This window comes from Miscanthus floridulus, chromosome 1 (genome assembly GCF_019320115.1).
Source record: "Miscanthus floridulus cultivar M001 chromosome 1, ASM1932011v1, whole genome shotgun sequence".
Taxonomy (NCBI): domain Eukaryota; kingdom Viridiplantae; phylum Streptophyta; class Magnoliopsida; order Poales; family Poaceae; genus Miscanthus; species Miscanthus floridulus.
In genome coordinates, this window is record NC_089580.1 from 170,416,993 (window position 1) to 170,438,690 (window position 21,698).

The following is a 21,698-nucleotide window of genomic DNA, read 5'->3' on the forward strand; positions in this document are numbered from 1 at the left end:
TCTGTGAATGAGTTGAATACAAGAGTTGTAGATAAATTAGGTAGCTAGCTCCTGTCAAAATTTGAGGGCATTTGGCCTAGTAGTTTAGAAACTACAGTTGTTTAAAGTTAGGTTGCAGTTTTTGCTGATTCTCTGCCTTGTGAGGATAGACTTCTGTTGATTGATGAATTCGACCAGGTAAAGGTTTGAATCATGCTTTGAGGTCTGAAAATGTTTTGTAGACAATTTTATAAGCTTTCTAGATTGTCTTGTTGCATATCAATTGGATTTATAACTCTCCAGTTATAGCTAGTTTACTGCACTGCTACATAGTATTCATTTTGCTGAAATACAATTGCTTGAGTGTATGTGGTTGCAATGTTCTCGTTGATTGTTTAGGGGTTAGCCTAACTTGAGAATATGCTTAGGTGTAGGTGCTAGGTCGTTAACTGAAGATGAGCAATTATACATTAGGTTGTATAAACTTGGTAAGTAAAGTGATTTGAATAGGGCTTAAGTTGGAATATGTAAACTACAGCGAACATGTGCATTCCCCGAGCATCTCCGACATTCGTACATGTGCATTCATGATATTTATCTTGCGCATTCATGCAATAGGTGTGCCGGAGGGAGTGACATTGCTGGAGTTCGAGGGAGCCAACCAGGAGGAGGAACCCGAGGTGCAGGAAACCGACGAAGCAGTCGCCGCGGAGGAATTGCCCGAGTGCCCTGACCACCAGCCTTCCTCGTTCCTGAAAGGCAAGCCCCGGAGCATATTAAGCCTCCCATGTTTTTACAAATACATTGAGTATCTTTTATTGTTGATGATGCATTAAGTATAGGAATTGGTTGGAACCAATTGCTGCATTATATATCCTTCCTTGTCCAGATATCGCACTGGAATCCTATTTAAGTTCAGGAACGGGTTAAATGCTTAGCCATGCTTAGTGCGGTAGAAGTCAGGTGATTTCCTGTCACCTGCGAGCTTTAGGATGAGGTGGATCACGGTTGGCTATATTTGCTATCATGGAAAAGAACCATATGAATAATGAATTAAGACCGGGCGGGGTCTTGTGTAGGTTTGAACATAGTGACTCCGTCTGAGTCGTTTAAGGACCGATACGCTGTACGTCCTCATGTCATGTTGAACGCAGCCTAACACTTAGCTGGCCGGATAAGTCGTTCCGACCGCGAAGCCTAGTAGCTCGACTCAGGCCGGGGACGCGAGCGGTGGCGACATTCTGGAGGTAGTAAGGATGTGCGGAGAGCCATTGGCATAAGTCCAAGGCGGGTTAGAGTCCCGAACAACCTTGGCAGAGTGGGTCTCTGAGAATGTCGATCTGTTCGGACTCGCGACTCCTGAATCGTACCAAAGGTGACTTGTTTGCGACTCTGACGGGGGAAGCAGGGTTTGTGTTTAGGAATACCCCTCCAGCTGGATAGGAATCGATTCGAATCGCCGTCTCTCCCGGATAGTGAGAACTTGACTGAGCAGCGGCAACGTAGATTCAATTAATTTAACGATATGGTTAAATGGATGATGATAAGGTTGCCACAATGAATACCTGATATGGTTATTAATGTTTGCACCCTAATAAAATGATTGCTTAGTACAGGTGCTAATATAGATGACAGGTTAATGGCTAAAAAGTCACTGCTAGTTCAGGTTAAGAGTTGATCATTATTACTTATGCTTTTCTGCAAAAAGAAAGTGTTAGCCAGCTCCACTACATTAAGCTATGCATAATCCTTGGTGTCATTTGTTTGGTTTTCGACGGGTAAGTCTAGCTGAGTACATTCCCGTACTCAGGGTTTATTCCCTCTTGTTGCAGATGACCTCCTATATCAGGGATTCTGCAAGTATTGTCTCCACCCGGCGGGTGATGAGGACTAGATCATGGGCATGATCTCCTTTCTCTTATCTGAATGCTTTTGCGGTCTGTGATCAACAAACCAGTATGCGTATTTGAACTCGGTGTGTGAGTTAAACTATTTGCTTCTGCATGTTTACAAGACTTGTTTTGTAATAACAATGACTCTGTGATGATGTAACCTATTTGCGAACGTATGCAAAATGTTGTAACGTACGATATGTTATGTTGAATTACTGTGATCTTGGTTGTATGCAAGTTGGTTTGAAATCCTTCGAGATTTTGGTTGACTACCGGGTTTATATGGGCTCAAGTTCGAGAATTTGATCGTTTCGGCGATTGTTTTTGTACTTGTGCTCTTATAAATTGGTCGGTTTCGTGACAGCTGGCATCAGAGCTAGATTCAACATTAAACATGTCTTACGGCTATTTAAAACAAAAAGCTTTTGTTGTAAAAATGGTTTTCAAACTTATAGTTATATATAAGTGTTCAAAAATCAAAATTTTTATGGTATACTGATGATCACATCCCTTATAGCCCACTTAAGGACTTCTAGGTGGCTTATATATAATTACTAACTGGGGGAATTGATTATTTCTATTTCGTCGTCCATGCGGCGTGATATTGCATGGATGCCATTCGTTTGAATGGTAATGTATGGATCAATTGCCTCTACGCTAAGGTAAGTGTGAGTTGCGAGAGCATGACCGTCCAACCATCGGTCTAGGGGAGAGTTAGTTGTGGTTACTGGAATATTTACATGTTATATACATGTATATATGAAAGTACTTAATTGTGGGTACATTTCTCGGGTAGTTTGGATACCGAAGTATATATATCGGGGGATGTATATATGGAGAGTATCTTAGTACTACTTGTGTAATTAGCATTATATCTTGTTGGGGTGGGCTGCAATGAAGTTTTTCTGCAGGTACGCTAACAACGCACCGCGTAGATCGACTAGTTACCGCTAATTGAGAGAACGTATGTACGCCACCGTATAGTCCGCTAAAGCTTAAAATTTCTTAGGTTTGTGAAGACGTACGGAACGAGCATGCATCATGTTCACTCATGACATTCATATTGCATTACTCCCTCCCTTATAATTGCTTATCCCAAGTTTAAAGTGAAATCTCTCGGCAAGAAGTTTGAAGGAGAGGAATACCTAGAAGAAGTCCAAGGTGTCTCCAATGTGGACAGTAATCACTTCGACGAGTAGTTCGTTAGCAAGTCTCACTAGTTAAGCTTTTGCAGTCATACTGGTAAAGTACCTCAATTCGCTCCCTTTGGGATGCGTATCGTAATGGTGAAGTTTAAAACTTGGCATGTTGGAATGCACTGCGTATAGCGCTAGTAATTTACTTGATGATGTGGTGATTGGAGAATGAATTATTGCCTCTGTTTATTGTATGAAGTTTTCATTCTCGTCAGTAAATACAGTTTGGCACGATTATATTGTTCTTCTCCAATGTGCTGACATCATCAATAATTACTGGTTGCGCATTGTGCAGATGCCTCGTACTCGTTCCACCGGTGCGAGTGATGATGATGATCTTCCGCCACCACCACCCACACCAACGGAACTTATAGCAATGCTTGCGGAAGGACAGCGCACTATGGCCGAGGCCCTCCGTACGATTGCGAATCGTGATGGCCGTGGTCCACGCCAAGGACCGGATCCAAATCAATACAGTGATTTCAAGGATTTCCTTGACACGAAACCCCCAATCTTCAAGGAGGCTGAGGAGCCTCTACAAGCTGATGAGTGGTTGAATACTCTCGAGCAGAAGTTCCGTCTGCTCCGCTTGACTGAGGTGCTCAAAACTGAGTACGCATCGCATCAACTTCATGGGCCTGCTGGCATTTGGTGGAGTCATCATCGGTCCACTATGCCTGCTAATGCCCAAATCACATGGGATCAGTTCAAGTCTGCTTTCAGGGGAAATTACATTCCTCCTGGTCTTATGGCGATCAAACATACAGAGTTCATGAAGCTGACTCAGGGAAACAAGAGCCTGAACGAATACCTGCAAGCTTTCAACAACCTTGCAAGGTATGCTACCGAGTTTGTGGACACAGATGCTAAGAAGATTGCTAGCTTCAAGCGGGGACTTAGCCCCAAACTGATGAAGACCATGGGAAATTGCAAGTGCGCTCATTTTAATGAGTTTGTGAGTGATGCTTTATCGCAAGAGAACAACAATGCTGTATATGCGGCTTCAAAAAGTCGTAAGAGGGCCTATGAGGCGGTTGCCTCACAATCTAAGGCTCCCGTCGCACAAAGGACTCCATTCCGTCCTCCAGCATCAGCCGCCAAGTTTCGGCCACCGCAGAAGAAGAATCCCGTCAAGACTGGGTTTCGCAAGGCATTTACAGTTGCTCTTCCCAAGGGCACTACCAGTCAGGGCAGTTCCAGGGCTCCACCAAGCAACATGCCGTGCTGGAATTGCAACAAGACAGGCCACTGGGCAAGGGAATGCCCTTACCCTAAGAAGAATAATTACCAGGGTGGCCGTCTAGGACAAGTGAACCACACTAATATTACTGAGATTCCTTCAGGTGAGGTAGTGACTGCCGGTAAGTTTCTGATTGACCAACACCCCGCAGTTGTACTATTTGATTCAGGTGCTTCGCATTCCTTCATTAGTCCAGCATTTGCATCCAAGTTTATGCAGAAAACATATACTATTGAGGGTGAGGGTTATTGTATTAGGGCTGCCAGTGGTATTATCCCAACCAAGCTGGTAGTTGGGGATGTACAATTTGTGATAGAAGGGCGAAGTTATCAGGTTGATCTGGTAATTTTACCGGGGCTAGGTATCGACGTGATATTGGGAATGAACTGGATGAGCCGTCATGGAGTGCTTATCGATACATCCACTAGGGTAGTTATGCTCAGAGATCCGAGCAATCAGGAGGGTTTTCTAGTACAGTTACCCAAGGATATCAGTCTTTCTTGCACGACCAATGCGGTGCAAGCAAAGTCTCTGGCAGATATCCCTGTCGTGTGTGACTTTCCAGATGTTTTCCCCGATGATTTGCCTGGATTGCCCCCGGATCGAGAAGTAGAATTCAAGATAGAGTTGCTTCCTGGTACAGCTCCCATCTCTAGAAGGCCATATAGAATGCCTCCCAATGAACTAGCTGAACTTAAGACCCAGTTGAATGAACTGCTAAAGAAAGGCCTTATCCGCCCTAGTTCATCTCCGTGGGGGTGCCCAGCCATCTTTGTGAAGAAGAAGGATCAATCTCTACGCATGTGTGTAGATTATAGACCCTTGAATGCAGTTACAATCAAGAATAAGTACCCTCTGCCACGCATAGATATCTTATTTGATCAGTTGTCTAAGGCAAAAGTCTTTTCCAAGATTGATTTGAGATCTGGGTATCATCAAATCAAAATTCGGCCTGAGGATGTTCCAAAAACCGCATTCTCTACAAGATATGGTCTATATGAGTACCTGGTTATGTCTTTTGGATTGACCAATGCCCCCGCACATTTTATGTATCTGATGAATTCAGTGTTTATGCCCGAGTTGGACAAATTTGTGGTGGTATTTATAGATGATATCCTGGTCTATTCTGAGAATGAAGAAGATCATGTTGAACATTTGCGGGTGGTTCTTACTAGATTGCGAGAACACCAGCTGTATGCAAAGTTCAGCAAATGTGAATTTTGGCTTCATGAGGTACCTTTTCTTGGACACGTGTTGTCCGATGGTGGAATTATGGTTGATCCCACCAAGGTGCAAGAAGTATTGAACTGGAAGGCTCCCATCTCGGTGCACGAGGTTCGGAGTTTTCTGGGGTTGGCTGGCTATTATCGTCGCTTCATCCCGGATTTCTCTAAAATAGCCAAGCCTATGACTCGATTGCTGCAAAAAGACATGAAGTTTGTCTGGACTCCTGAGTGTGATGCGGCTTTCCATACCCTGCGAACTCTTCTAACATCGGCTCCGGTTTTGGCGCAACCGGATATCGAGAAACCTTTTGATGTGTTCTGTGATGCATCAGGTATTGGGTTAGGAGGTGTTCTTATGCAAGAGGGTAGAGTCATCGCTTATACCTCTCGCCAACTTCGGAAGCATGAAGTGAATTATCCAACGCATGACTTGGAGCTCGCTACAGTTGTTCATGCTTTGAAGGCCTGGAGACATTATCTACTTGGCAATGTGTGCAACATCTACACTGATCATAAAAGTCTCAAGTACATCTTCACTCAACCAGAGTTAAATATGCATCAGAGAAGATGGCTCGAGTTGATCAAGGATTATAACCTTCAAGTGCACTATCACCCTGGCAAGGCAAACGTCGTCGCGGACGCCTTAAGCAGAAAGTCTCATTGCCACTCGTTAATTGAGAGTGATGTCCATTTGTCAAAGCTTCTTCATCCTGCAGTCCTGCACAACATCACTGTCAGTTGTACTCTACAGAGTCGAATTATCGAGCTACAGAAGACAGATGCAGGTGTGTTTCACATCAAGCGCAAGATGAAAGAGCAAGAAACCAAACATTTTCGAGTCGATGAGGAAGGCGTGTTATGGTTCAAGGATAGGTTGGTAGTTCCGAAGGATAGAGAGCTTAGAAACCAAATCATATCCGAAGCTCATTCCTCTAAGCTATCTATTCATCCTGGTAGTAGTAAAATGTATCATGATTTAAAGCCGCGATTTTGGTGGACCAAAATGAAGAAAGAGATAGCCGCTTATGTGGCTAGGTGTGACACTTGTTGTCGGGTCAAGGCGGTACACATGAAAGCTGGATTACTTCAGCCACTCTCTATTCCAGGTTGGAAATGGGAAGAGATAAGTATGGATTTTATAGTTGGACTCCCTACCACTCAGAGGAATTTTAACTCAATTTGGGTAATTGTGGACCGACTGACCAAGTCGGCACACTTCATTCCGGTCCGCATAGACTTTCGTCCAACTGACTATGCGGAGTTGTACTTCAACCAGATAGTCCGACTTCATGGGGTCGCTCGTACTATTGTCTCAGATAGAGGACCACAGTTCACTGCTCGCTTTTGGGAGCACTTACACGGATTATTAGGGACTAAGCTCGTAAGAAGTTCTGCCTATCATCCGCAAACCAATGGGCAAACTGAACGGGTGAATCAAATCTTAGAAGATATGTTGAGAGCTTGTGTCATATCGGCTAAGGGCTCATGGGAAAAATGGTTACCCCTAGCTGAATTCTCGTACAATAATAGCTATCAAGAGAGCATAAAGATGGCACCATTTGAAGCTTTGTATGGCCGGAAGTGTAGAACCCCATTGAACTGGGTAGAAGCTGGTGAAAGGAGATATTATGGAATTGATTTTGTTCAAGAAGACGAAGAACAAGTCCGTACTATCCAAACCCACATGGCCGCAGCTCAAGCTAGGCAGAAGAGTTATGCTGATCGACGTAGGAAACCTATTGAGTTCAAAGTTGGAGACTTCGTTTATCTGAAAGTCTCACCTATGAAGAGTGTCCAACGCTTTGGTGTGAAGCGAAAGCTTGCGCCGAGATATGTTGGTCCATTTGAAATCATTGGACAAAGTGGTAAAGTGGCGTACAAGATTCAATTACCTCCTGAGATGAGTGCTATCTTCAATGTCTTTCATGTATCCCAATTGAAGAAATGTCTTCGCGTCCCTGAAGAGAGAGTTCCATTGGGGGATATCGAGTTAAAATCTAATTTGACCTTTGAAGAAAAGCCGGTTCAAGTGATTGACACTCGTGAGCGAGTGACTCGGAGTCGGGTAGTCAAGTTCTATAAAGTCATGTGGAGCAATCAGGGTAGTGAACGCGATGCAACGTGGGAAAGGGAAGACTATTTGAGGGATGGTTATAAGGAATTCTATCAACAATGGTATGCTTTTCAAATCTCGGGACGAGATTTTTATAAGGGGGGAGGGTTGTAACACCCCAGGTGTTTAGCTTCCACATTTGCACTGCATTTCATGAACATGAGCATCATGCATCCCTTCGTGAACTTATAGCACATGAAACATAATTTCGAAACACTGCAACGTTTTGTATATTTCATGTGTGTTGTTCTTTTATGAAATGTAAAGTGTGCAACACTTAAGTGCAACATGTGCCACTCACTTAGTGAAACAAGATTAGTTAATACTATACAACAAGATCATGAAACATGTGAAACATGACTATGAAACATTTGCAACATTTCTTGTGTTTTTCATTATTTCAGTACATACCTTGCTTGATTCTGGTGTGACCAATGTGTGGTGTGGTTAATAATCATCCTAAGTAACTTAGTTACACCTAGAATGTCTTTTGGAACATTGTTCATGTTGATCACTTTGGCTAATTAGGTTTCCAAGTCATGGTTTGACCAAATTTGACCCCTGAACCCTTTTGTTTGACTGTTTAAAAAGTGTGTCTTAGGATGTTTGCATGTCTAGGCAACCTAAAGCAAAGTTGTAGAGAATTATATAAGGAACAAACTTTGTTTAGAAGTCAAGTCTTGAAAATGTGCACAACATGTTCAAAAAGGTCCCACAAATCGGATTTGAAGGTGGAGTCAACACTTGAAAATTTTGCTAAGTCTTAACTGCCATTTCAGTTTGAATGGGCCGACTTTGGCTTGATATAACTCTTAATCCATGGAGAACTGGCTGTTGATTGCTAAACCAAAGTTGTAGCCCTACTATAACTCTACAACTTTCATGAACATTGTTTCCACTGATTCGCCACGAATTGAGAAATCAAACACAATCAATTAACGCTGTCAGTCGGTGAATGGAGCACTGAATGGCGAGCTATAGTGTTCACCGATTCAGAAAACGCTCGACGCGTGTGTGCCGCGCGTCGCCGGTCACCTGAGCTTGCTGCCACGCGCCGCGGACACCCTGGCAAGGCCAGCCACGACGGGCACACTAACACGCGCCTGACCGACCAGTGCACCAGCTCAATTTTTCATTTCGTCGCCCCACAGCGCGCAGCAAGCGAGCTCAGTCGCTCCACCATTGTTGCCGCAAAGCTTCGCCGTCGCCGAGCTCGCGAACCACTGCAAAAACGTGAACTCCATCTTCACCATAGCTCCGCCGTGTCCTCCTCTACCTTCTCCACCTCCTAGCTGCGCCGTTCATGCTTTGGTAAGGTCACAGTGACCATTTCCACCGTCACCGCCATGGGCGTGACCTCGCCGGAGATGAGGCCGCCGTGGCCGGGGTAGCTAGGAATCATCCCGTCCCTGTTTCTTTGCCGTGTTAGCACCGTGGCGACTTCTGGTAGCTCATGCCATGCTCGGTTGAGCTAGCCGTGGCTTGCCATCGCCGGCAGCTCGCGCCGGAGCTCTGCCGTGCCGCCATCACCGGCGACGAGCCACCTCCGTTAGGTCATAGCTCGAGCTAGTCGCACCAATCGATTCACCGCATCACGTAGATCATGTAGGTAACCCTGGTGTCACCGGAGCTCTCGCCGTCGGCGAGCTACGCCGTCTTCCGTGCGTCGCAGCCGCCTCCTCTGCTTTGCTGTCGCTGACCAGTGGGGTCGGCTGACAGCCGGGTCCCACATGTCAGTGGCTGTTGTTCTTAAGGATAGTTCAAAAATACAGTTTTGATTGCTTATTTGATATTTTTGTATCTCCTGTTATGTAGATCCAAATTGGATGGTTCCAATTTTGTTGGACTCACAGTTAGGTCTAGTATTTAAGAAAAATATGTCTTGAATACTTTATGTAGAAATTTTGGATGAATTAATTAAGAACTTGAAAAGTGTTTTTGAATGCATGCAAACTTGTTTAAATCATATCTTGAGTTTCCTTGATCCAAAAATTGTGAAATTTTGTGGGTAAGCTAGTATTGCTTAGTAGAAGCTCTGGTTAAAATTTGAGAGATATTGCATGTGTAGTTTTTGAGTTATAGATTTTCTTTTTATCATTGGTAGATACTTGGGTGAATTTTAGTAAATTAATTATGAATCCTATGGCCATGAAACTTGGTAGGTAGTATTTTGGTACCTTATAGATGCTAGGAAAAATATGAAATCTGTTGCTTGACACTTTTCACTAAGGTTTCCTAATTATGCCATTTTAAGCCATTCTGCCTTACCATTTTTGTGTAGGTTGTAATACTTACTCAAATGGTGTGAAATTTTATGGTAGTCTATTTAGAGCATGTAGTGTCTACTGTAATTTTTGTAGAATTAATGGGGTAGTTTTCATATATGTTTACTATTTCCCCTAATTAATTAAATAAATTAAGAAAGGTATTAAAAGAAATGTTTTGGTGATGGACACCCTACTTTCTGGTGTTCTTGTGATATGTGTGATATATCAGTAAAGTTAGTTTTGTCCAATTAAGTGTTTTTATCATAAGTTAATAATTAATTATTTGCATCATGTCCCTCTGGACAGATCTGGGGACTTTAGAAAGCTCCCCATGATAATTTGGTTTTCTGTGAATGAGTTGAATACAAGAGTTGTAGATAAATTAGGTAGCTAGCTCCTGTCAAAATTTGAGGGCATTTGGCCCAGTAGTTTAGAAACTACAGCTGTTTAAAGTTAGGTTGCAGTTTTTGCTGATTCTCTGCCTTGTGAGGATAGACTTCTGTTGATTTATGAATTCGACTAGGTAAAGGTTTGAATCATGCTTTGAGGTCTGAAAATGTTTTGTAGACAATTTTATAAGCTTTCCAGATTGTCTTGTTGCATATCAATTGGATTTATAACTCTCCAGTTATAGCTAGTTTACTGCACTGCTACATAGTATTCATTTTGCTGAAATACAATTGCTTGAGTGTATGTGGTTGCAATGTTCTCGTTGATTGTTTAGGGGTTAGCCTAACTTGAGAATATGCTTAGGTGCAGGTGCTAGGTCGTTAACTGAAGATGAGCAATTATACATTAGGTTGTATAAACTTGGTAAGTAAAGTGATTTGAATAGGGCTTAAGTTGGAATATGTAAACTACAGCGAACATGTGCATTCCCCGAGCATCTCCGACATTCGTACATGTGCATTCATGATATTTATCTTGCGCATTCATGCAATAGGTGTGCCGGAGGGAGTGACATTGCTGGAGTTCGAGGGAGCCAACCAGGAGGAGGAACCCGAGGTGCAGGAAACCGACGAAGCAGTCGCCGCGGAGGAATTGCCCGAGTGCCCTGACCACCAGCCTTCCTCGTTCCTGAAAGGCAAGCCCCGGAGCATATTAAGCCTCCCATGTTTTTACAAATACATTGAGTATCTTTTATTGTTGATGATGCATTAAGTATAGGAATTGGTTGGAACCAATTGCTGCATTATATATCCTTCCTTGTCCAGATATCGCACTGGAATCCTATTTAAGTTCAGGAACGGGTTAAATGCTTAGCCATGCTTAGTGCGGTAGAAGTCAGGTGATTTCCTGTCACCTGCGAGCTTTAGGATGAGGTGGATCACGGTTGGCTATATTTGCTATCGTGGAAAAGAACCATATGAATAATGAATTAAGACCGGGCGGGGTCTTGTGTAGGTTTGAACATAGTGACTCCGTCTGAGTCGTTTAAGGACCGATACGCTGTACGTCCTCATGTCATGTTGAACGCAGCCTAACACTTAGCTGGCCGGATAAGTCGTTCCGACCGCGAAGCCTAGTAGCTCGACTCAGGCCGGGGACGCGAGCGGTGGCGACATTCTGGAGGTAGTAAGGATGTGCGGAGAGCCATTGGCATAAGTCCAAGGCGGGTTAGAGTCCCGAACAACCTTGGCAGAGTGGGTCTCTGAGAATGTCGATCTGTTCGGACTCGCGACTCCTGAATCGTACCAAAGGTGACTTGTTTGCGACCCTGACGGGGGAAGCAGGGTTTGTGTTTAGGAATACCCCTCCAGCTGGATAGGAATCGATTCGAATCGCCGTCTCTCCCGGATAGTGAGAACTTGACTGAGCAGCGGCAACGTAGATTCAATTAATTTAACGATATGGTTAAATGGATGATGATAAGGTTGCCACAATGAATACCTGATATGGTTATTAATGTTTGCACCCTAATAAAATGATTGCTTAGTACAGGTGCTAATATAGATGACAGGTTAATGGCTAAAAAGTCACTGCTAGTTCAGGTTAAGAGTTGATCATTATTACTTATGCTTTTCTGCAAAAAGAAAGTGTTAGCCAGCTCCACTACATTAAGCTATGCATAATCCTTGGTGTCATTTGTTTGGTTTTCGACGGGTAAGTCTAGCTAAGTACATTCCCGTACTCAGGGTTTATTCCCTCTTGTTGCAGATGACCTCCTATATCAGGGATTCTGCAAGTATTGTCTCCACCCGGCGGGTGATGAGGACTAGATCATGGGCATGATCTCCTTTCTCTTATCTGAATGCTTTTGCGGTCTGTGATCAACAAACCAGTATGCGTATTTGAACTCGGTGTGTGAGTTAAACTATTTGCTTCCGCATGTTTACAAGACTTGTTTTGTAATAACAATGACTCTGTGATGATGTAACCTATTTGCGAACGTATGCAAAATGTTGTAACGTACGATATGTTATGTTGAATTACTGTGATCTTGGTTGTATGCAAGTTGGTTTGAAATCCTTCGAGATTTCGGTTGACTACCGGGTTCATATGGGCTCAAGTTCGAGAATTTGATCGTTTCGGCGATTGTTTTTGTACTTGTGCTCTTATAAATTGGTCGGTTCCGTGACAAGCGGTGACCTGGCGCTGCGACACGGCACACGGGTCCAGGCACGCTGAGGGGAGCAATGGCCAGGCACGTGCGCTAGCCGGTGGGCGCTGTGGGGAGGGCAAGCCAGAGGTGGAGCAAGGAGCTATGCGGGCACGACGCACAGGAGGGCGGCCAGAGGGAGGAAGAAGCGGCAGCGCTGACTGAGGGCACGTGTGCGCGCGGAAAACCAGAAAAGGAAGCGGGGCACCAATGCGCGGGAAGCCGCGACGACGGGGCACGGGCGCGCCTTCGTGGCAGAGGAAAAGGGAGGGAGGAGCAGGGACTGGGGGCGCGTCCAGCATGGTGGCAGCGCATGCTGCGGGCAGCAGACCAGCGTAGGCCAGGTCTCGCTCACGTGGAAGGCGCGGGTGGTTGCGGCTAGGGGCGCAGCACCGGCCACAGGCAGCAGGCGGGCCACGCGGATGACGGCACAACGTGGATGCTAGGAGATGGAATGGAAGGTGAGCGGCTTGGTGCCAGCATGGCAGGAGCCATGGGGATGGGAGGTGAGGCAGTGGCTGCTGTCCAGAGCAAGCCATGGGGCTCGCTTGAGCTTACGTCGAGAGAGAGGCATGGCTGCGGTGGTGCAGCCACCGGGCAGAGGACAGCAGGTGCGGCCGAGGAGCTCCACGGGGCTCGGCATGGTGCTGTGCTCGGCGTGGCCCTGTGCGGTGGTGCATGGAGTCGGATGAAAACACGCGCAGGCAAGCTGAGGGAGGTGAAGGAAACAAAGATTGACCGACGGACACGGCAGTAGAAATAGAAAATAAAGTGGATTGTGTCATAAGGTTCGGTCGAACATGGTAGACACACAGAGACGGCAGTAGCAGCTCTGAGATGACCCAGCACAGATATGTGGGTGATGGCAACAAACCCGCGTACAGGGCAGCAGATGCATTCATGACGCCACAGAGCTGACACGACAGAACTGGCAGTGAGACAGAGAAAGACAAGAGGCATTGAAAAATAGGTGCGCGAGAGAGCAAGGAAAAAGAATCCTGCTGCTTGAATGATCGGTGCGACAGGCGCTACATAAAAATATCGAACACGACACAAGCGAGTGATAGAAGGACAGGGGCGCAGGCAAACGGACACGCCGTGGTGCAGAGCAATGCAGAGCCACGATGAGAGACGTGACGATAAAATTTCCATGCAATGAGTACGTGGTACGCCAAGAAATATAAACGAAGTTGCTGTGCTCTCTCTTATCCATTCGTGCTTATCAAAAGTAAACCTGTGAGTATATAGATATATATATATATATACATATATTATTCTACAAATTAGATTTTATTTATAACAGTTTGATTTTTATGCTTAATCCAATAGAACAAACCGTTCACTGGCATCGTCGTGTGACATTCCTAAATATTTCTACACACTGCATAATTGAACTTGGACGCTTATTCGAGTCCACAAAATTGGGTCACCGGATTCGCTTATCACATCAAGTATGTTTAAATTAAAAATTCCGAGAAACTTGTTTTTGAAATTTGACTTAGGCCTAAATCATGGTGCTAAACGAGCTCGTAACACCAGGGGTGTTACATCCAACCCCCCTTAACAAGAATCTCGTCTCGAGATTCGAAGCAAGAACTAGAAGGGGAAACACGATTACCTTTCATAGATCAAGGATTACACGAAAGATTACACGACTTCGAATACTAAACCACATGGGTATCTAGGGATACATGGTTAAGAGCAACTTGGTACAATCGAGACCTACTCCAGAAGTCGAGATAGACGAGGACAATGGAGAATCAACAAGAAGATGATTATCCAAAACATGGCGTAGCACCATATGGTCCAGAAATAGGACTCCCAGAACTCAAACATTGTGAACCCTAAGACCAACTAACCAAAGGGAACTTGAACTACCTCGATGAACCAGATCCTTTCTTCTTCTCAGATCACACCATCACCTCATACTAACGAACCTAGCTTCACAATATTAACTGGATTTCGTAGTTCTGCTGTGAAAGCGAGAGGAATGGGGATGAAGATGAAGAGCAAGGACCAAGGGGATTTTATAGAGGCGAACAAAGGTGGGAAGCAACACACCAGGGGCGAATGCAGCAGGGATGGGATACATAGACGAGGCATGCTGTGGGGATAAACATGGCCCTGGTGCACTCCCTGCACAAGCGAGCGGATGGGAAATAAAGGAGAGGAGAGGGGGAAAAGGGGTCCGCTCGACGAGGCAGGCGTGCATGCGGTCGTGTCACCAAAAGAAGAAAGAAAGGGGAGGGAAGGGGAAATGGGGGGTCTGGTAAGGGGAATGATGGTGCAGGGTAGAGAGCCGACTGGACGCTAGGAAAAGGAAAAGTGCACAGTGCACAAGGATAGAGAGTGCGACATGATGCCGCAGCCACGCGAAAATAGGGTGCTACCCGCCCGATACAGACAGCGTTCGCAGGGCACATAGCGAAATAACCCGACATACATAGCATGGTCAACTAAACATAGGGCTTGGGACATGACACCCACTTAGACTTTCACAATCACTCCCGACTATCCACTGCTAACTTTCCTTACTACTATTTTTTTGCCTTCCTTTCCTTGACCACATCTGTCTTTTCTGTAGACTAAGACCAAGTCATACTTTATTCCTCCAAAACCATCTCCTCTTGGTTACTAGAGAGAACACTTCTGCATCAACCCATTGTGGATTTTCTGTTTGAACACCTGAACATTTTCAAGGAAAATATTTTTAAAACAAAATGGCACGACGGTGTAACTTGGTAAAGGTACTTGGTCAAAAACCTCGATACCAGCATATGCCGAGCAGCGTCACATGTGGCAGCCATTCCACAGGGAGCGCTTAGTTTCGCCATGGCACCATAAGCTTTTAACTAGGCAACTATTACCAACTTACACACCATGAAGGCGGTGGGGTCATAGACCACAGAATAAAAGGAGTATTACAAGGGAAAAACTCAAACAACAAAGGTTCCCTTTACAACCAGGGATAAGGAATTCAAATCCAATGGTAGATTTGATTTAAAGAGATTCAAGTGTTCTATTGGGACATCCATAATTAGTCGATACAGTGTCCAATGTTCTCCAATCACGGCTGATCTGCTGGTATCCAAATGGTAACTTCTCTTGTAACCCACTTAACATCGCCCTTGAAAACTTTAAGCACATCTAACAAAACTTTAAGGTAGATGAACGCAATAAACACAGTAAACTAGATAAAATGCAGATTCCAATGGTCTTATATGGGTACATCATATAGGCATTCAGGCTCCCATTCATGACACAGCATTCACCTACGGTCGAATGAGCTCAACAACTACGGGCGACAACAACGGCAAGAGTACAATATCGGGGTACAGCAACGAAAAACACTACTACTATGGGTACAATGTCCTAAGGCAACTAGTCTACATCCTCATGGGGCAACAGCTGAGCGAGAGGAATCAAGGGTTCTTCTTCTGACACTTCTGAGGGTGGAGGTGCGGGCGGTGCTGCAACACTTGTTCTTCTTCTTTCTGGCGAGAGGATAGGGATCCCTTCCAAAATCAGGGCATCCTGCCTTTTAGCAGCCAGTGTCCTCCGCTTGGCCTGGGTGACAAGATAGGCCACCCGCAGCTAATGAACATGCCGATCTTCGGCCTCCTTTAGAGCTTCCTCCATGGTAGCCTCTCGGCTCTCAGCAGCTACAGCGCTGGCATGCGCTTTGGTGAGCTACACCTGAAGCATTCGGTTAAAGATCTCGGCTTCCTCGGCATGTCGAAGGCACGCCCCTAGTTCCAAGGCTTGATGGTCATACTGCTCATCTAAAGTGAGTAGGTATGTGGTCAAGTGCACCATGGTAGGACTATCCTCTTGCGCATCCTGCCCTTACAAAGCCTCCATGTGGGCCCTCCATGCCCGCCGATTCTTGTCCAAAGGAGGAAAGAACCGCATGGAGGTACGGGCAATGGGCTCCTCATAGATCTGGCAGAGGTACCGCAAGGCTTTGCGGCCCTCAACCTAGTAGGTGTCGACGAAGCGAAACCCGGTCGTGGTCACACTCCAGGCTTCAGTGATGTCGGGGAACTCTTCACTCTTCCCGATGTAGACGCTAACCTCACACCGCTCGGTGCCATGCTCCTCATACTCACGGCCCTCATACTCAGGACGGTCTCTGACTCTGAGCTTTTGCAGGGTGGCATGTAGGATTCTGGGAAAACCCTCAACATTTAGGCAGTAGGTACTAACCCAGGCTCCTACCATCTCTGGCGGTGGTTGCAAGGAAGGCTGAGCGAAAGGCTGGCTCAAAGGAAAAGCTAAGCGAGCTAAAGTGCACCGAGTGGTGGTACCAATGGCTAAGCCATGCTCTACTTATAAAGGCGGAGCATTCAGTGGTCCTAGCGCAGTTCACTAGGGTTCCCGCACGAGATCACTACGACAAATCGACCAAATTCCATGCTTTCGAGGTGAGCAACGTGCGATGCCATTACTGACTAGTACGACTGTAGGGCATGGGTCCAACAAGAGAATAGAAAAGGGGTATGGGGAGACATGGGTCACGATTGGCACGAACCATGGGCGAACATGAAACACGAAGCCACAGTGCAAACCTAACTCTAGAATAGGAACAAGTCATTCATGCACAATCCGATATCAATCCAACACGCGTGACACCTATGGATGGCATATCTGTAAGTAATACAGCACTAAAATGCACAAACAGGATATGCATGAATGCACGTTCTATATGTCCTTCCACTGTTGCCAACATATAGGGCAACCGTTCTCAGATTTTTGGCACATCGTTCTCTCCCTATAACTAGTCGATACCATCAGACTATGCTCGAGTCAGTGTACCTACAGAAACTTGATTAATCCTATCTAAGTCAGTAGAGTGCCATCTATCCTGGATACATAACCATAGTAATAGGGCTACTTATATAACTTCGCATACAAACATCCTAACTTTTTAAAGGAATTTGTTGTTGAACTTTAGTTTAGAAAAGATTTTCGAAGCCTTATTTCCTCATTTGTGCTCTGATACCACCTGTGGTAAAACTGCCTAATCTAATGTCTCATAGGAGTGCTTGTCTTCCATTAGACACTAACACTCTAGGGAGAACACTAAATTACTCGGTTCCGTTGGGCACACCCCAGGGGAGAACCCGAAAATCCACATTTTCGCCATTAGGATCACAAATGAGAGAATAAAGCTTACATCATTCTTAACCATTTCATACATCCCTTTTAGTACAACATCAGAGTATAACATTTATTATTATAATAGCAGAATGTAATCATATTATCAGAGTTATGAATAATTTAATTGAACAGTGGAATTTAAACATGTGAACAGAGTTACAGTGGAAATAAACATCTATTAATGACATGATGAAGTATTGATATATACTCTACGACAACAGATTATGAAACTTTCATTTATAAAAGCATTTGGTGAGAGTTATAAATAGCAACTACGATCGCAGCGTAAAAGAAATCCTCGCTAAGCCCACCAGGAGGAATCCACACACAAGAGTCAGCTTAGCATCCACCTATCACCTGCAACAGGGGGAATAAAACCCTGAGTACTCAATTGTACTCAGCAAGACTTACCCGACAGGAGATAAGAAAAGACTCTAAGGATATGCAAGGCTACCTGGCTTGTGGGTTATTGCATTGCCGGAAGCATTACTAAGCGTGCGTCCTTACATTCGATTTTTATTAATAGCCACATTGGTTCATTAACTAACCATTCTATGTAAACACCTGTGCTACTTTCAAGCAGGTGGTAAGCAATCAGATTTCCTTTGTCCATCTTCCATCTTTCATCTTTTAGTTCTTACTATGATGCTAAACCATAGACAAGCCATGCTGGATCTCTCGGCGATTCACGAATCAATGCCCCCCAGTTGGGTACCCCAAAAACACATGCCCCGCTTGTACCCCAGGCACAAGCAAGACCAACCCATCACTCTCCTATCCCAAGTGTCTAGGTCCCCATCCAAACTGGGACTCCAAGCCCCCGCCCCCGCCCCTAAGTCCCAGACTCAGTGCGGTGCAAGGACCTCTTCCACCAAAATAAAACCCTAACAGTCGGTCCAGAAAGAGCTAGATCTGCAACAAGAGAGCAACAAGTCTTCCAAGCGCCCATACACAAGTATGTACTTGGGATAATAAGTATGTGACCTGCCTAGAGTCTTATGCAATGAACGGTCCTTAATCGACCAGACAGGGAAAGCAGTGTAACCAAGCTATGCCCCGTGTCCATGGCGACACGACTTCTTACACCCACCAATACTATCGACGAAATATGGTCAGCAGTCTACCTAGGGGTATCCCCAAGGTAGTAGATTGTTGGCAGACAGATATGCAAGCTACAAACAAGATGGTGATGCAAGACAGACATGAGGTTTTATCCAGGTTTGACCGCCGCGAAGGCGTAATACCTACGTCCCGTGTCTGATTGTATTGTTGTATGTCAATGAGAGATGTTTTTAGAGGAGTCCCTTACCCACCTTATATAGTACGGGGGGTAGGGTTACAGATCTGGAAACTAATCCTAGCCAGTTATAATTGTCATAGGTGGCCGGATAAGGATTCCTATTCTAACCGACCAGGATCTTGCTTGATCTCCAAATCTGCTTTGACTCCTTGCGCGGGACTCCGAACAGGTTGGTCGGGCTGCGCGTCATCTTCTAGTGGACCGGACCCCCTGATCCGGGCTGGCCCAAGCCTAGCCATAAGGGTATAGGGGTTAATACCCCCACAGCTAGTCCCCGAGCACCATGTATTATGCTGCGACACGTCGTTCGATCTCCTTCGACTAATGCAATCCATTTTCATGTTATCTCCAACTGATCAAAACATTGACCAATCAAATGCGCCAGCATTCTGATCAGAACAAAGAGCAGTAGACCATGATTATAGCCGAAGATTCTGGTTGTCCGAAGAATGTATGGTGCTCTTAAAGAAAAAAGAAAAAGATTTCTTTCCTTATCAAGTGTGCCCACTTGTATTTATGATAAGAAATGTAAGTGACCCTTGGACAGTAGTAATCCTGGCAATCAGTCAAAGCATAGGGGTTGATAAAATAAACACATTCACTGCAAGGTGAAGTGTGCCCACTTAGTCCCCGAGCCTGGTAGTAGGTGACATAGGCACGTGGTGCCAGGGTCTAAAAAGAATTTCCACTGAAGTTAAGAATCCAATCGCCGTACAACCAATACAAGATGCACCGACAGGTGCATCATACCGATGTAGTTCCCAAGCTTGCTGGAAGGCGAAGTATAAGCCTTGTAGCAAGGTCCAAATAAATGCCTCTCGACTGTATGTAAGTACACATCACATGTAGCCGAGGAGAGCAGTCACCGAGCGTTGTTCGGAATAGTCCCCGAGCATGGTAGTGCTCGGAGCAGTCCCCGAGCACTGTAGTGGTCTGGACAGTCCCCGAGCATGGTAGTGGTCTAGACAGTCCCCGAGCATGGTAGTGGTCTGGACAGTCCCCGAGCACGGTAGTGGTCTGGGCAGTCCCTGAGCACGATAGTGGTCTGGGCAGTCCCTGAGCACGATAGTGATCTGGGCAGTCCCCGAGCACGACAGTGGTCTAGACCATCCCTGAGCATGAGACATGCGGTGAAGAAACAAATGCCACTTGTACTATTATTTGGTGTATTTATTTATCTTCTTACTCTGTCAAGTCCAATCTGACATGTCTGGTCAAAAAAGTAGATGGGTATAGCACGTCATACTGCCTTCTTGTCCTTTCAAGCAAACAGTCACTTAGCACCTGTATGGAGGTGCGTTAGTGTGGGCCCTCTCACACTAGCAATGAAGAGGCGCATACACTGATAATGAAGAGGTGCATATATTGGCATAGATCTTGAGGTTATGAAAACAACCATCTGCGGCGCGTGTGCATGTCTCCCAAGAATCTCGGGCAGACGAAATGATGGAACTCTTGGTTATTTATAATATAGAACTGGCAAGTTACTTTTTACCGATCCCCATTACCATTCGTCGCCGCAGCCGTCTTCTTCCTCTTGCCAACCCTAATACCTCCGAAATCATCACCAATCACCCCTCCACCGTATCCACCTTCATCAGCAAGGGCGGATTCATGGCGAAGAGTGACGCCCAGAAGAAAGCTGGAGTCATGGCGAAGGAGTGGTGGAAGTCAAGAAGCAACGAGCAGACCATCGAAGACCTCGTCATCATGGGAGTACTCCACAACAAGGAACTAACAGGATGGTGCGCGCCGGAGGGCGAGGGGTACCCCGATCCACAACCAGGTGAGATTGTGGTTTTCGAAGATTTCTTCAAGCGGGGTTTTGCGGTCCCAGTGCACCCTTTCCTTTAGGGGCTCTGTTTGTATTACGAGGTTGGGATTTGCAATCTGCATCCCAACTCAATTCTTCTTGTCTCCACCTTCATCCATCTTTGTGAAGCATATGGTGGCTTCCAGCCCTATTTTGACTTCTTTCGCCATCTTTTCTGTCTATGGAAGAAAGGAAGCGACAGATCGAAGATAGCCGGAGGTGTGTACCTCAATCTTCATGATGGGATGAAGGCCCAGTACCTGCACTGCCCTTGGAACACGTCGCTTGATGACTGGTAGAAGAAGTGATTCTACATCCGCAAAGAGACAAACACGATCACACTGTGTGACGTGAGGTTCATTCCGGAGAAGAAGAACAGCTGGTCGGAGAAGCCTGAGCACTTGGAACAGATTTCAGAACTTCTTGGGATGATCCCATGGAAGAAACTGGACGGTCCGAGCATGGTCGAGAACTTCATCAGCCAAAGGATCCATCCCTGCTAGAGGAGGATACATCCCGGCTACGAGTACCAAGGTAGCGCAGATCCAACGAGGACGAGGTAGGAGGCGCTTGACAAGATCGAAATCAGAGCCAGAATTGGAGAGCTATTCAACTTAGCTGATCCAAATTATGTTAGATTAAGCGCCATCGAGCACGCTTTCAAGCTCGCCCGACCTCCCCCAAAGGTAACTTAACTTGCCTTGTACCTGTAATCTCATTTTGTAGTAGAAACTTACTGTGTGATCGCCTATTTTTTCCTAGGTTAATGGTTGGGATAGAGCGATAGTATTTGTGTCGCCACCCCCTAGTGTAGATTGGCTGCAAGTTGCTGACCCGACCACCTAGACCAGCACCGGGGGCGAGGACGTGGACTGGGCCATGCTCGGAGTTGGGGAGGAAGCAGCGGCTAGAG